Source organism: Trichechus manatus, unplaced genomic scaffold (assembly GCF_000243295.1).
Source record: "Trichechus manatus latirostris isolate Lorelei unplaced genomic scaffold, TriManLat1.0 scaffold00022, whole genome shotgun sequence".
In the NCBI taxonomy this organism is placed as follows: domain Eukaryota; kingdom Metazoa; phylum Chordata; class Mammalia; order Sirenia; family Trichechidae; genus Trichechus; species Trichechus manatus.
The window spans coordinates 7,246,352-7,261,909 of NW_004443958.1; the positions used below are offsets into that span (position 1 = coordinate 7,246,352).

Here is a 15,558-nt window from a genome sequence, read left to right on the forward strand (position 1 = left end):
ACCTAAGTTGTTTCTAGGAAAATAAACATCTGTATGACAGGGTGCCCTGGGAGTTGAGAGGAAGGGTCACTCTCTTCCACCCGGCAAGGATGGGAATGGGGTGCTGTCAGGTAGATTGAAGAGTGTATCTATGGAGATAATGTCTCAGCTGAATTTTGAAGGAAGAGGAGGAATCAGGGAGTTATATTGGTTACAATGCCTTCAGCTGCAAAATACAGACTACCCAATTAAAAGTGGATTCAATAAGAAGTACATTTATTATCCTAATAATATAAAGTACAGAGGCAGAAAAGCTCCATGTTTGCTTCAGTGGCTAAAAATTTTGAAGACTCAGGCTCTTTCTACCTTTCTGCTTGGTTCTTGTTCTTAAGCTTTTCCCCTGGTGGTTACAAGATGGCTCTTAGCTTTGTAGTTTTACACTACTATATAAAAAAGGCTGGAAGGAGGTGATTTTTCTCAAAATTATCAAGCAGAACCATGTTCTTCTTGTCCTCATTTCCCTCATTCCTTGCGCTAGCCTCAGCAGACTTCCCTTCAGGTCCCAATGGCCAAGACTGGGTCACACACCATGCTCTAAATGCAATGAAGGCTGGGATTTTCAGTCTCCATGTTGGATAGTGGGCTTTGCCTGCTAGGAAGAAATTTGTATGTAGATGAGGGAAGGGGGTGAGAAGAGTGGTTGTTGGGTAGACCTCCAACACTGTCTTCAAAGCAGGGAAAGCAGGAGCAGAGAGATCTCATCCTTAGTCCCTAACATAGTGTTTGCGCCCCACATTGTAGAGACATTCAATTGATATTTGTTGATTGTAGGATCACTGCAATGGAAATGGAAAATCAGTGTCAGATCAGGTGAGCAAGTAATGAAATCAGCTCATATTTCCAGACCATGACTGGATAGAATTATTTTTTTTTTGTCACTCGAATGGGTGACTGTTGATCTTTCTAGTGAGTGGCTAGACTGCAATGCTAATTCAACATCAGAAGAGGCAGTGGTGGTATTTTATAAACACCGTGTCTAATTTGGCAACAGTTATGTAATCTAAAAGCAAATCAGGGAAAAATCTGAGTTAAATGGAAAAAGACCAGATTTTAGGAAATGGAAAAACATTTAGTAGGTCCTAATAAAGTATTTACTGTCTACTGATAACACCTGGAAACTCACAACAAGGAAGCAGGACACTCAAATTAGTCCTTTTTTTTTTTTTTTCTCACAAACTTAACTATACAAGCAGAGCTTTTTCTTCTTTTTTTTTTAACTTCTGTCTTAGGCTGGGTTCTCTAGAGGAGCAAAACCAGTGAAGCATATCTATATAAATATTTAGAAAGGGATTTAGTTCAAGGAAATCGCTCACATAGTTGTGGAGGCTGGCGTGTCCCAAGTTTGTGGGTCAGGCGTCAGGCTGGAGACTTCTCCTGACTCACATGGTTGCAAGGGCTGATGAACCCAAAATTTGCAGGCCAGACTGCAGGCTGGTGGCTCATGGGGCTGCAGGAGCTGGTGAATTCCAAACTCTGCAGGTCAGACTGCAGGCTGCTGGCTCATGTCCAAGAACTGAAGGTCAGAGGATAATGAGTGAGATGCAGAATCGAGAGAGGGTGAGCTTTGCCAGAATATCCATATATATTGGATGCAGGCCACACCTCTAAGGAAACTCCCCTTTCAACTGATTGGCTTTTCACATCAGATCACAAAATGGAGCATGATTACAAAATGTCTGCCAAACTACTAGGAATCATGGCCTAGCCAAGTTGACACATAACCTTAACCATCACAACTCCTTTTGTCTTTCCCCAACTATAAATAAAACAGAAAGCCATAAAGCTGTCTGCTGACTATAGCAGCAACAAAACAAAAAGAATATTAGATACGGACTGAAAGAAGACACTGCTTACTGTGTTGGAGGGGTACAAATTATTTTAAATTATTCATGTGCAGTAATGCAGGGAGACTTCAGAGTCAGTATGAGCACGTAGCAGCCCACTTATCCTTTGAAATGACTTCTCTCCAGGTCTTTTTAAGCCCGTTAAATCCTTTTACAGAATTGTGACAGCTTGCCTAGAGATCGAAAAGCATTAGAGATGGATAAAAAGGTATGAGGTTATTTCCCAATACTCTTTGTTGTATGCTATTGCCCCATTTTTTAATGCCTGGGACTATTTGACTCCAACCACAATGTATTTTCAGTGGTTTTTTCATCTAGAGTTTTGTTCTTCTGTACCACCCACCCTAGCTTTCTTCTTATGAATGCAAAGGCGTGCTGGAACACAGGAAAAAGGGGTACAAAGGAACAAAGGAAATTGACTCGTCTTTAAATGTTTCAAATTTCATATAGTCTGCTATGAGCCCTGGTGGCAAAGTGGTTAAGAGCTTGGCTGCTGACCAAAATGTTGGCAGTTCAAGTCCACTAGCTACTCCTTGGAAACCCTATGGGGGCAGTTCTACTCTGTCCTGTAGGGTCATTATGAGTTGGAATTGACTCGATGGCAATGGTTTTTTTTTTTTTTTTTTTTTGGTGCTACGATGTGCCAATGCAGGTACCATATTTCTGCCGTATTTATTTTTTTCCTACCCAGATTAGATCCCCAGTCTTTTTGTTATACCTTTTTGTTGACCAACTTTCTAATATCACTTGGAATTGTTAGATTCCTCTAAGTGCTTGAAGGTAATGATGCAGTTTCTGCCCTGCTTTCAGTATCTAACCACTGGATGCAGTGGTTCTTCACCAGGAATGCAGATTAGAATTCCATGGGAGTTTTGCCAACACATAGGTGTCTACCTGCCCTGGTATGCCAAATCAGAATCCAAAAATACTTGGAAAAGCTTTGTTAAATTATTCTGATGTGTGAGGCTGGTTCAGAACCATTGACCTATTGGCAGTCATAAATTTATGCTCTAAAAAGAAAGGAAAAGGAATAAAGTGGAAAGAAAAACAGAAAGAAAAGCACAAACTGCATAGACAGCACCGGGGTTTAAGTACGATGATACCTACTACGGTGATACCAGGAATTGGTATAGTACAAGGATTAGGAGACCAACTCCCCAGATCTGCTCTGCTTCTTAATGCTTGTGGGACCTGAGTCAAACTGAGTAGCCTTTCTATGCCTCAGTTTACTTATCTGTATAATGAATATAATATTAATGCTTATAATCATGAATAGTTTAATTGCCTTGCAATGAGGTTGTTTTCTGAGGTTAGTTTGTTTTTATTTTAATAACATTCATTATTTTAATACAGAAAAATTGTAAGAATAATATAAACTAAGGAGCCCTGGTGGCACAGTGGTTAAGTGCTGGGCTGCTAACCCAAAGGTTGGCGGTTTGAGCTCACCAGCTACTCTGCGAGAGAAAGATGGGGCAGTCTGCTTCCGTAAAGATTTACAGCCTCAGAACCCTATGGGGCAGTTCTACTCTGTCCTATGGTGTCGTTATGAGCCGGAATTGACCGATGGCAATGGGTTTGGTGTTTTGTTTTCTTTTTTTGGTACAAGATTAAATACTTATGAAGCATTCACTGACAGCCTACAAATTGCTCAAACAATGTCAACAGTTAGGCTGCTCAGAGACTCAGATTAAAAGTTAAATATATTTGATAAAAAAATAAAAACATGAACGATTCAAAATAAAGGCAATTTATTTGGTAGATCGAACGTTTCAAAACCTGAGGCCCATAGTGGGATTTTGTTTTAGGCCCTTGGTATTACAAATATTGGATCCATATTTTAATTTAAATAGTTTAGTTATAATAGCATTAAGAATGCCAGAGCCTCCTTTAACAGCATTGGTAAAACCCTAAGTTACCATAAAATGACATTTAGAAATTATTGGCTTGGATAATTAAGGATGGTGTCATTTCCTGCAGGCTGGGACTCTTCCGGCTGGATTATCCAATAAGAAGATTGAAAATGTGTTTAGTGCATCAAGAAGCAGGCATAACAAGAAAATGGCAATTTTAAAAATGAAATTATTAGCTATAGATATTTCAAAATAAGCATTTGAGTAGTTATCAGAGATAAAATTAGACTTTTGTTGTAGTTCTTTTAATTTATTTTGTGCTTTAGAGTTGTTTTTACATTTAATTACAATTAGAGAGGGGCACAAGCATCTTTTCAGTGTTTGAAGATCTCCTAAGGTCTTGAGCCTGGTCCTGGGCCTGACTAGGGGTGTGTGAATACCGTGTCAGCAACTTCTTTAGACAGTATCCTCTCGCAGTGATGTCAGTTTGGGGGTGATAATCCTTGCTCTCAGCCCCAAATATATGGCATAGAAGTTAATTCAGCACCTGCTGATCTGCTGCATCCAACAGACAGGAATCACCTGACACATATAAGTTCTCTTTCAGCACCTCGGATTTGCCATAGAACAGCTGTGCCAACTGTGATGGTTAATTTTATGTGTTATCTTGACTGGGCTATGGTGTAAGTTATCCGGTCAAACACTAGTCTAGACGTTATGAAGTATTTACATGTGATTAAATCAGTTGGCCTAAGTAAAGCAGATTCTCTTCTATCCTCCATGCCTCATCCAATCAGTTGAAGGCCTTAAGGGTAAAAAGGGAGGTTTCCTGAGGGAGTATTCTGCCTCCAGACTATAAATAGACATCTTGCCAGAATTCTTCTTGTTCCCCTTCTGTATGACTTACTGATTTTGGGACACAAGACTGCCAGAATTTCCAATCTGTCACCTGACCTATGGATTTTGGACTTGCCATGACCCACAATCATGTGAGCCAATTCCTCAAAAATGAATCTCTTTCTCCTGAAAGATAGAGAGACAGAGACAGAGAGAGATAGGCAGATAGATGGTGATATCATACTGGTTCTGTTTCTCTAGAGAACTCTAAGACACCAACTTTGTTTGTAATAGATGGTAAGATCCACAGACAGCAGGACCAGGTGCCCTCCATAGACACTAGCCTCCAAATCAATGTAAACATACCAGAATTTTAGAATTGAAAAGGATCTTGTTTTAGGCTGAAAAATGGACCCCCAAAGATATCCCTGTCATAATGCCCATAATTTGTGGATATGTTACCTTACATGGTGAAAGAGACTTTGCAGATGTGATTAAGTTAAGAATCTTGAGATGGTGAGATACTGCTGGATTATCCAAATAGGCCCAATTAATCACAAGGATCCTTATGAGAGGGAGGCAGGAGGATTAATGTCAGTAGAAGGTGATACGACAATAGAAGCAGAGATTGATGTAGCCATGAGCCAAGGGATGCCAGCAGCCTTTAGAAGCTGGAAGAGGCAAAGAATAAATTCTCTCCTAGAGTCTCCAAAGGATCCAGTCCACCCAATAACTTGATTTTAGCTCAGCAAGACTCATTTCAGACTTCTGACTTCCAGAACTGTAAGATAATCAAGTCATGATTTTTAAAGCCACTAAGTTTGGTGTAATTAGTTACAGAAGTAATAGGCAGCTAATTCACATCTCATAGATCATGAAATTCAATATTTTCATTTTTGATTGATTGATAAAAGACCCAGAGACTTTGACCATTCATTTATTCATTCAACAACAATTTATTGAGCTACTCCCATATGTCAGGCACTGTTACCAGTGAGCATATGATCCATGCTACACCTTTCTGAACCTTTTTCCCAAGACCCTGGCAATTGGAACGGAGTGGAGACACCCCTGTAAGAAAGATGTTTGGATCAGATGAATTCTGATGGTGGTACACCTGATTCCCAGAGCTGCACTGTCTCTGCTCCTTCCAAAGACCTTATAGTTTAGCTTTTTCTTTTCTATTTTGAACTACCAAGCTTCTTACAATATGTAAGTTGGTTAGAGTGGGCTCTTTGGCTATTATACCAATCTAGTAAATTATCTAAATAGACAGTTGGTAGTGTTCCCTGAATGCTTCAAGGGTTTGTGACAGGTGTTTATTAAATACATGTGTTTGGTGAGCAAGGGGAGACAGAAGGCAAAGAAGGTGCTGTACGCAGCTGGTATAGTTTGGAGGCTGGAAGCCACGTGGAAAGAAAGAAAGACAAGACAATCTGCCCAGCAGCGCAGGCTGGGCAGCATTCTGGGGCCGGTAACACTTGGCTAGTGAGTGAGAGCCCACAGAGGGTCTCGTGCGGGGCTGGTTGGGGACTGGGGGAGGCCGAGCACCTTGGGGCTCCCTGGTCTGAGGTTTGTGGGTGATGGCGGCGGCAGCAGCTCCGGGCTCAACTCGTCATTCAGGGCCTTGCAAGCAAACTTAGCAGCACAAAGGCTGCCCGGGGCATGTCTGAGTATTTCAGCTGCCTCTGCTCCACCGGCTGCACTGGTTCCCGGAAGTTCGTGCTCGGGTTCTTGCCGCAGCTGCACAGCATAAAGTCGATCTGGCCTCTGGTGTAGGTGGGGATGGTGCAGTAGGCATAGGCCACCACAGAACTGCTGCGTCTCCTTGATGAGGTCCAGGTGTAGTCACGGACACTCACCGTGGCAGCGGAGAATGCCATCCTCCTTGAGGGCGGTCTTCATCAGCTGGTAATAGGACTCCTTGAAGAGGCTCTTGGCGGGGCCCGTGGGGTCTGAGGGAGTCAGTGATGAGAACATAGAAGGCATCCTGGTTCTGTTTCATGAACTCAAAACCGTTGCCCACATGGAGGGTCATCTTTGAGCTGGAGTAGCCAACAGCCATGCCCGGAAGGAACTTCTTAGACACTTGGATGACATTCTCATCAATCTCGCACCAGATGGACCATCGCTTCCACTAAGGGCTGCTTCAGCACTTCCTGCAGGACGCCTCGGTCCCCGCCCCCGATGATCAGCGTCTTGCGCGTGTTGGGGTGGCTGCAGAGGGACAGGCTGCCAATCATCTCCTGGTAGGAAACTCGTTCCTCTCAGTGCACTGTATGACGCCGTCCAACACCAGCACGTTACTGCAGGTCTTATTGCGGACGACAGGGACGTCCTGGTACCGCGAGCGCTGATGGTGCAGCGGCTGCTCCACCTGCAGCGACAAGGCCTGGCTGGGCCACAGGCAGCAGGTCTCGCGGAACCAGCCCTCGCGGATGGCGGCGGGGCCCGGGATCCACGGCGGGTGGGCTGCGGGGTCACCGGCCTGGGACTGCAGGCCGCAAGGAGCCGGAGCACAACGGTTCCAGCTCTGCCCTCCGCCCGCGCCGCAACCTTGTGACAGGTGTTTTAGATACACAATTTATTCTTAGAAAGGGAATGTTATTCCACATAAATAGTCTGCGGGTCGTTAAATAATTGATGTTGTCATCTCCGAGAAAGTCCACATCCCCATCTTGGCATTTGGCAAATATGTTTCTTTATGTACATGGTGCAGAGAAAGTGAGCCACGAATTCAATCTGTAATCCTCTGATGTCGGAGCTGCTGGAATTGGTTATGCTTATGGAAAGAATAGTTTTGCTGTGAATATAAATTTTATAATAATTTCCATGAAGATTATCTACCATCAGCAAATAACAAAATTGCCTTTCCTGGATGACTTTTAAAAGCAGCCATGAAGGGAGTGATGACAGCTGTATAATACCTTAAATAAATAGCTATCACTCTGCTCAAAGAACAGCAAGTTCTTCCAATATAATGGAAGGATAAATAGTAGCGCAGACATAGTGCCTGCGTGGTCACAGGTCTTCGAGGTTTAACTCAAGGATTCCCAGCATAGGCCATTGAGAAAACCTGGTGCTTCGCTGTGTCTCCCTCCTAAAGAGCTTGCCAGATTCCAGTGACAGCCAGGTTCAACAGGTTGTCTAAGAGGTTGGAGCCGAATCCAGGCTCCACTAACTGGTTGACTGAGCAACTTAGTTACCCACCCTAAACCTAGGGAACCTTAGCTGGAAAATGGACTTAATGAACTTAGCTGAACTGTGGGGTTTGAATCAGCGCTTCAAACTGGTTCATTCTGGTTTGACCCCTGCTGATAATTTACATATCCACCCCAGATATGCTGAATCAGAGCCTACATTTTAACAAAATCCCCAGATGATTCTTATGTACACATAAGAATTTTAACAAGATTCTAACAGATGATTCTTATGTATACATAAGAAGTTTAACAAGATCCCCAGATGATTCTTATGTCTATGTCTTATTAAAATGGAGATTCAGATTCAGTATATCTGGGGGTGGAAATACAAATTCTCAGCAGGGGCCCTAACCAGAATGAACCATTTGGAAGCTCTGGTTTGAATGAACCTCATGGTTCATGGATGGTAGTCATTATGGCTGTTCACAAACATTCTGGTTCTCCTCTCCTTCTAGGTAGGATTGAGCATCCTCACTTCTTTTGGAGTGAGATGTGGCTATGTGACTGACTTTGGCAAATGGAATATGAGCAGAAGGACATGTGTCACTTCTGTGAGGAAGCCTTTAAGAGCCAGTATTAGGTTTACTATCTTTCTTTCTGATCCCCTCTCCCCACCCAGTGTTCCAGATGGTGATCTCTCTCCTGGGGGTCCTAGAGTGAGGGTGATGTGGCACTGAGCACTCAGATGACCTGAAATAAACCATTGTTATTGTTAAGTTACTGATATTTGGGCTATATGTAGTTATAAAGACACAACATAAACTAGTCTACCTGGAATCACATGTAAAGAGTTTAATACATAGTAATGTATCAGGAAGGATCCCTGGTGGCGCAGTGGTTAAAGCACTGGGCTGCTAATCAAAGGTCAGTGGTTTGAACCAGCCAGCTGCTCCCATAAATATTTGCAGTCTTGGAAACCCTACGGGGCAGTTGCATTCTGTCCTATAGGGTTGCTATGAGTTAGAATCGACTCGACGGCAGTGGGTTTGGTTTGGTAACCTGTCAGGTAGATTAAGAGGTAAGGTCACAGAGGTGATTCATTTACTTCTTCAACAAAAGTTTGACAGTCACGTTTTGTGCCAAGCCCTGTGAGTATTCTGGTGAGGGTGACAGAGGGAGTTCCTGACTTCATGGAGATCACAATGAGTGCTGATTCTGCTCCCATCCCAAATCAAGGAAAGTTTCATACCTTTGCAGGAGAGGCAAAACTGAAGCTGGGCTGGCAAAAACTCTTCAGACAGGGACAGAAGGGCAAATAATAGTTAGATCTGACATAACTGAGAACCAAAGATCTGATGAGTACAATAGACATAACCTGGTCAGTGGTGATTCTGAGAGTGTATAAAGCTGTGATTTTGCCTGGCCATGGTACCACCATTGATACTTCTGCTCTGGGTCCTTTGGCCAATATGTCCCTACTATACCCAACAAAATGCCAAAAAGAGTCCTCCTTTCACGAAACTGCTCCCTAGTTCACCTATATAAACTCACACTCTGCTTTGGCCTTGCTATCCTGAATAAAACCAAACATTTACCATCCTGATCTACCAACTGTCATACTCTGAAGCCCTGGGTATGTTAGATCCATCTGAGCTACAGCCTTAGGACAGCTTGCTGGAGAAGCAACAAACCAAAGGGCTATTTACTTCACTCTTCCTGGAAACAGATGGCTTTTGGTGAACCTTGGTGGCGACCTTCTCTGAGTTTCTGGCTGAGAGCCTGAACTTTGTGGCTTGGAGCCTCATCTCACCAAGGTGGGAAGGCAGAGATCCTCTGTTGCAGTTCTGGCTGCTCCTACATGAGAAGAGTTGCCAGTACTGGACTTTGAAGATCAAGGCAGAAAGCCCTTTCATATGAAACCCAGTGATCATCAGGTTGGGCTAGGCAGAGATGTCCCAGCCCTGGCTACTACCTACTGGAGTGCTCTGGAGCTTCTAGGTTTTCTTCTTGCCACCTCAGAGGGAAAGGAGAGAAGTATTCTAAGGGAGTTGATGATGATCTTCTTCTCCTTGCCCAGGAGGACTCTGTAATCAAACCCACAGTTTTTCTATACTCTTAGGGTATATTTAAGTAGAACTGGTAACATGGGAAAAAGCATGGGCTTGGGAGTGAGGCTGCATCAGTGTGAATCCTGCCCTTGTCACTAGTAGGATGTGCAATATTGGGTGAATTTTTTTTGTCTCTGAGTCTTGGTTTTCTTGTCTGTAAAATGGTAATATGAATATCTATTTTATGGGTGGTGTTCAAAAGATCAAATGCAATATGTTAAACATTTAGCACAGTGTCTGGGGCATAGAGGACCCTCAGTATATATTTGTGTCTTTTCCTTTCTTGTTCTCAAGCAGATATGACTAAATACTTGCTTTTGTTTTTATATCTCTGGAAGATCATCAGAAGCTCTGATAGCCCTTTGCATGTTACATCACCCCTTCACATAAATCATTTTATTTTATCCTTTCAATAATTTTATGAATAAGTACCAAAATCATGCCCATTTTATAGATTAGCAAACTGAGGCTCAACGAGGTTAAGCAACTTGATCAATGATGACAAACATTGTACTTGTCACAGGCATGACTTGAACTCAAATGATTGGGCCAAGAGCCTCTTCTCTTTACAGGCCATGCTTTTTCTTTGAGATGTCCATGGAACCTGACTTTTGGAGAAGCTGAAGATCAGTTCTGGTCAGCAGTATCTCTGCCTACTTATGTCTTCCTATTTCCACTGCTATTAGAAAAACCTGACCTAAGGTCAACCCTCGGCATGCTGAGCTGTTATTGGGGAAAGGGGTGTTGGGTTAGTGTTAGGTTGAGTGTGGTCCTTTCATTCTGTAGGACAGAGATACCACCTTCTAATCTTGATAGGGTCTCAGACAAGCAACCAAAAGAAGAAAAGAAAGTGTGACTTCTCTTTCTATTATCCTTCACCACCCTGCTCTTTTCCCATCCTGGGAATGCTGATCTGATTGGAATACATCCCTCACTCTGGATGACTGCATTTTTCTACTGAACATCACAGCTTGCCTCAAGGAATGACTCTTCTGAGTTCCATTAATCATAGCATCTCTTCATTTTGGGAGGCCTAGGAGTGTTAAAAGGAGGGCTTTGAACTACTCATTCCAGTTAGACCCTGCTAAGAATTTCATTCCTACCCCAGATATATGGAATCAGAATCTATATTTTAACAACATCCCCCAGGTGATTCTTATGTATACATGGGGATCTATAAGAATCACCTAGGGATCTTGTTAAAATGTAGATTCTGATTCCATATATCTGGGGTAGAAATGCAAATTCTTAGCAGGGGCTTGAACCCAGAATGAACTGGTTTGAAGGTCTGGTTAAAAACCTCAGGGTACTGCACACTATTATTAGTAATGCCTTAGAGAAACCTCTTAAATTTAGGCAAATTTCCTGCTGGGCCCCTAAGTGATGTGGCTCCAAATGGCTCTAGGAAGAGCAACACACTAGAGAGATAGTGACGGTTTCTTTCCCCATCACCAACTAAAAATCCTCAATTGCAGAGGGCCCTTTCATGACTTTTTTTTCTCTTTCAAGGGTACCCTAGGTAGTAATTTTAATCTGGTTTTCCCTATATATAAATGTGTTGGGGTCTGGGGGTGGGAACATTGTAAGTAATTTTTAATAGATCTTAACTTTAGGAAACAGCCTTGCTGTGAATTGAGAGATAGTAGAATATAATGTAATGAGACCAGTAGAGTCAGATCGGAGCCCACCCTCAGTTCTTTGCCATGTGGGCCTCTCAGACGTGGCTTCTTGTTTCACCAAAGGATGCAAGTCAAGAAGGCAATAGATAGAGTCCACTAGCAAGACAGAAATCACAGTCTTATATTATCTAATCATGGAAGCAATATCCTAACACCTTTGCTTTATTTTATTGGTTAGAAGCAAGTCACAGGTCCTGCCTACACTCAAGGGGAGGGGGTTACACAAGGGTGTGAATACCAGGAAGGCAGGGATCTTTGGATGCCATCTCAGAAGCTGCCTATTACATTCTCCTACAGTTTATTTTTCATGCAGTCATCAGAGAGAGAATTTAGAGCATGAATCAGGTTATGTCGTACCTCTATTCCAAACCTTCTAATTGTCTCCTATTTAACTCAAAATAGGCTCTGAATTCCTTACCATGGCCTTGTACTATCCCCATCTCATCTCACACTACTCTCCCTCTACTCACTGTGGTTCAGATGCACTGACTTCCTTCTGGTTTCTCAACGCTCCCCCCCAATCCCATACCAAGCACTGTCTCATTTCAGGGTCTTTGGACTGTACTTCACTCTTCTTGGAGCCCTCTTGCCCCAGATAACCTGTGTGGCTTGCCTTTCACTTAATTCAGGCTTTTGCTCAAATGTCATCTTTTTAGAGAGGTCTTTCTGGACCATGCTTTCTCAAAGAGCAATTCTTTCATTGCTCCCTGCTTCCTTATCCTGTTTTATTTTTATTCTTAGCATTTTTTTTTACCACCTAAAATATTATATACCATATTTAACTGTCTGTTTTTTACACTAGAACGAAGGCTCCATCAAGCAAAGAGTTGGTCTATTTTGTTCATCCAATACATATAAAATGACCTATTTGGTAAAATAAAGGGGAAGGTTGTTAGAACAAATGCAAGCACTACAGAAATATAGAAAAAAAGAGAGTGCACATTTCTTCCAATAATTATCCTGTATCATCCAAAAGAGTAAATCAAGACACAATGTTCTGACTGCCACAGAGAGGTGTATCTTCTTTATTTAAGATGAGAATGCTTTCAAAGACACTCAGTTCCCTTTACTGCCTTCTCATCAAACGACTCTATCACTGTCTCAGTTTGATAACTATCTTGTTCCCAGAAAAGAGTGTGAATGGAGGGCTATTGGACATGAGGGTTCTGATTGCTAGAATTGTTCATTCCCACTGGCCTCAATAGCTCCTTTAGTAATTAATAAGGTGGTGTTCCTGTTTACAAAGTAGCACCAGAGTCTGAGAAAATTAAGGTAAACTTACAGAATCAAAATTATGAACCTGAAAGGCCAAGGACTCAACCCTGCACTATGATTTCTTCTCCAAAGAGTGTCAACCATATTGACTCATCACCTCAAAGATGTGGTGAAACCCATGTGAAATTGTTCACGACGGATTAGTAATAAGCACAAGTAAGCCCATACTTACCTTGCTTCTTGGGTAATCTGCCCCTGGTGATGAAGCACATATGAAGAAGTGCTCCAACCTTATGACCTTGTCCATCGCTATCATCCAGTACTCCAGAGAGGCATGCACATTTTGAGAATGGGTAAAGTCAAGTTTATATTTGCTTAGATGCCACAAATTCAGATCTTGACAATTAACCTAAGTGAGCTTAGGGTTTGCAGTTTGTTACTGGGAGAAAAGAGAGACTGCACTTCTGTGGCATTGACCACAAAGTGGAGTTTTAATGGACAGATTTTCATTTGGTGAACTGCAGCATACAAAACAAAAATATCGTAGACATTTTCCTCTCAGTAGGTACCTAATAAAGCGTAAACTGGCCAACATCCAGGCCCTTCAGGGTTCCAGAAATACAAATAGGAAGTTAACATTTCCATAGCAATAACGATTCTGTAATAAAAGCCGAGGAGAAACAATAAAACAGAAGGTCAGGATTAAAAACAATTAACATTCTATTAACACCTTAACACTACCTCGGAGTAGATTTTAAATATTAAAATTGAGTTCAAGTATAATTAGAAAAACATTTGTAATCCAATGGCGTTTTTTCCCATTTTGTGCACAACTTTGCTGTGTTCCTACAGCAAGGTGCAACATTATATAGCACTTCTAAATTCCCCTAACTTGCAAATTCTGCTGTGTCACCTCATGGATAATTGTGCCCAATGAAGTTTCTTTATTTCTGGTGTAAATGTTTTTTTTCTCCCCAAAATGAAAGTCATGTGGTTCATTGTGTTCTTTGCTTGATCAGATTCACTCTATCTTTGGGAGATACCATACACTTTAATGAGCGTAATGAATTCAGGGATTTGAAGTGAACCAAATGAATTTTTTCAGACACTCCTAGTAAATTAACAGAGAGACAGATTGTCCTTCAGGCATGGACATACACTGTACCTCTAAAGGTTCCTGGATTTGCCAGCGCCTGGGACCCTCCTTTTTCAGAGTATTAGACAGGCCTTTCCTCTAACTGTGGATGATGGCAATTTCCTAAGAGAGTGACAAGATACCTCAACACTGTACAGAGGAGACATGAACTGAATGCTAAGGAGAGAGAGAAGGGGCCATTCCAGCCCCCAGGTGGAAGTGAGTGACCAGGGTACTAAGGATGATGAACTTGTTGTGGTAAGGGCGGAATGGAGAAAAGAGGAGCTACAAACCATGAGCCAGGAAGATCCTAGGTGGTGCAAACAGTTCGCACTTGGCTAACCTGAAGGTTGGTGCTTCGAACCCACCCAGTGGTACTGCAGAAGAAATACCTGGTGATCTGTTTAAGAGTATAGCCAAAAAGAAAACCCCCCATGGAGCAGTTCTACTCTATAGTACATGGGGTTGCCCTGAGTCAGAATAGATTCTATGGCAACAGGTTTGGTTTTTTGATTTTATAAACTATGAATTTGTTACTGTAACCTTGAACTGAGCAAGCCTACACAGGCTTCTCTTGTCAGATGGCAGGCGTATAGGGCAGATAAAGTAGTTAACAACTGGAACACTGATTCAAAGACCTGGAACTCCTCTCATTGCAAGAGAACCTCTCATCTTTCATCAATTTTCTTTTACTGTCGAATGAATATATATCAATTTTTCTAAATGATTGTAAATGCCTTCAGAGTAGTTTCTAAGCCTTCCACTCCTTTAAAAATGTGTTGAGCACCAATACGATTCAAGTAAATTTTTGTCTACTGATGACTCTTTATCCTCCTTTATTTCCCCACGTCACCTCTTGTTCCTGAAAGGATGTGGTAACAGGACACTGTAGGAAACAGGACACGGATTTCGAACATTTAGTAGCATGTGTGCACTTTGCAGTTTACGCACAATCCATGGAAAAATGCCTCTTTATAAATCTACATCCTAGCCCTATAGTATCTTCACAGTCAGGTTGACAAGTGTGTTTTAATACGCCACAGTACTGATGGGATTGAAGAATAGTCTCTTTGCTTTAAATAAACGCAAGCCCAATAACAACAGAAATAGTAACCTGACTCTCCTTTGACTATAGTTGTGATAAATTTATGCATTCATACTTAAAATAGACAAATGACTTTTCTTAACATAACCCTTGGGGGTTAACAACTAGCAAATGCAATGCCAGTCTCACAGTCCTGTAAGTTTAGAGTACTCAGCACCTCAAGGAAATTGTATAAATAGAATGCTGCCCTCTTATGGTCCCACGAATCATTTTGGGCCAAACATAAAGTGCCAATCTCTAGTTAGGGTAATTAATAGAGGGACTTAAGAACTAGAAGGCGCCTAAACAATTTAACCCCACACCTTTATTTTACAAACTAATAAATAGAGTTACATAGAGGTGATTCATTCCAAGTTCATATACCTAGATAGTATAGAGCCAAGAGTAGAATCCAGTCCATTGCTTTTTCCGTTGTAATACATATTTGAATATAATTTGACTTCAGGTTTCATAATTCAGATATTTCAGGGGAAGTCACAAAACATCAATTTTATCAAAGAAATTTGTGATAAGGTTAATTGTTGTTAGGTGCTGTCGAGTTGGCTCTGCCCCCTAGCGACCCTATGTACAACGGAACGAAACACTGCCCGATCCTGCGCCATT

At 42.0% G+C, this 15,558-nt stretch overlaps 1 pseudogene; it reads right to left on the bottom strand.

Annotated features, from left to right (window-relative positions):
- Window positions 1–6,055: 6,055 nt before the first annotated feature.
- The window catches only part of LOC101356955 (spermidine synthase pseudogene), a 32,030-nt pseudogene continuing 22,527 nt past the window's right edge, over window positions 6,056–15,558 (bottom strand).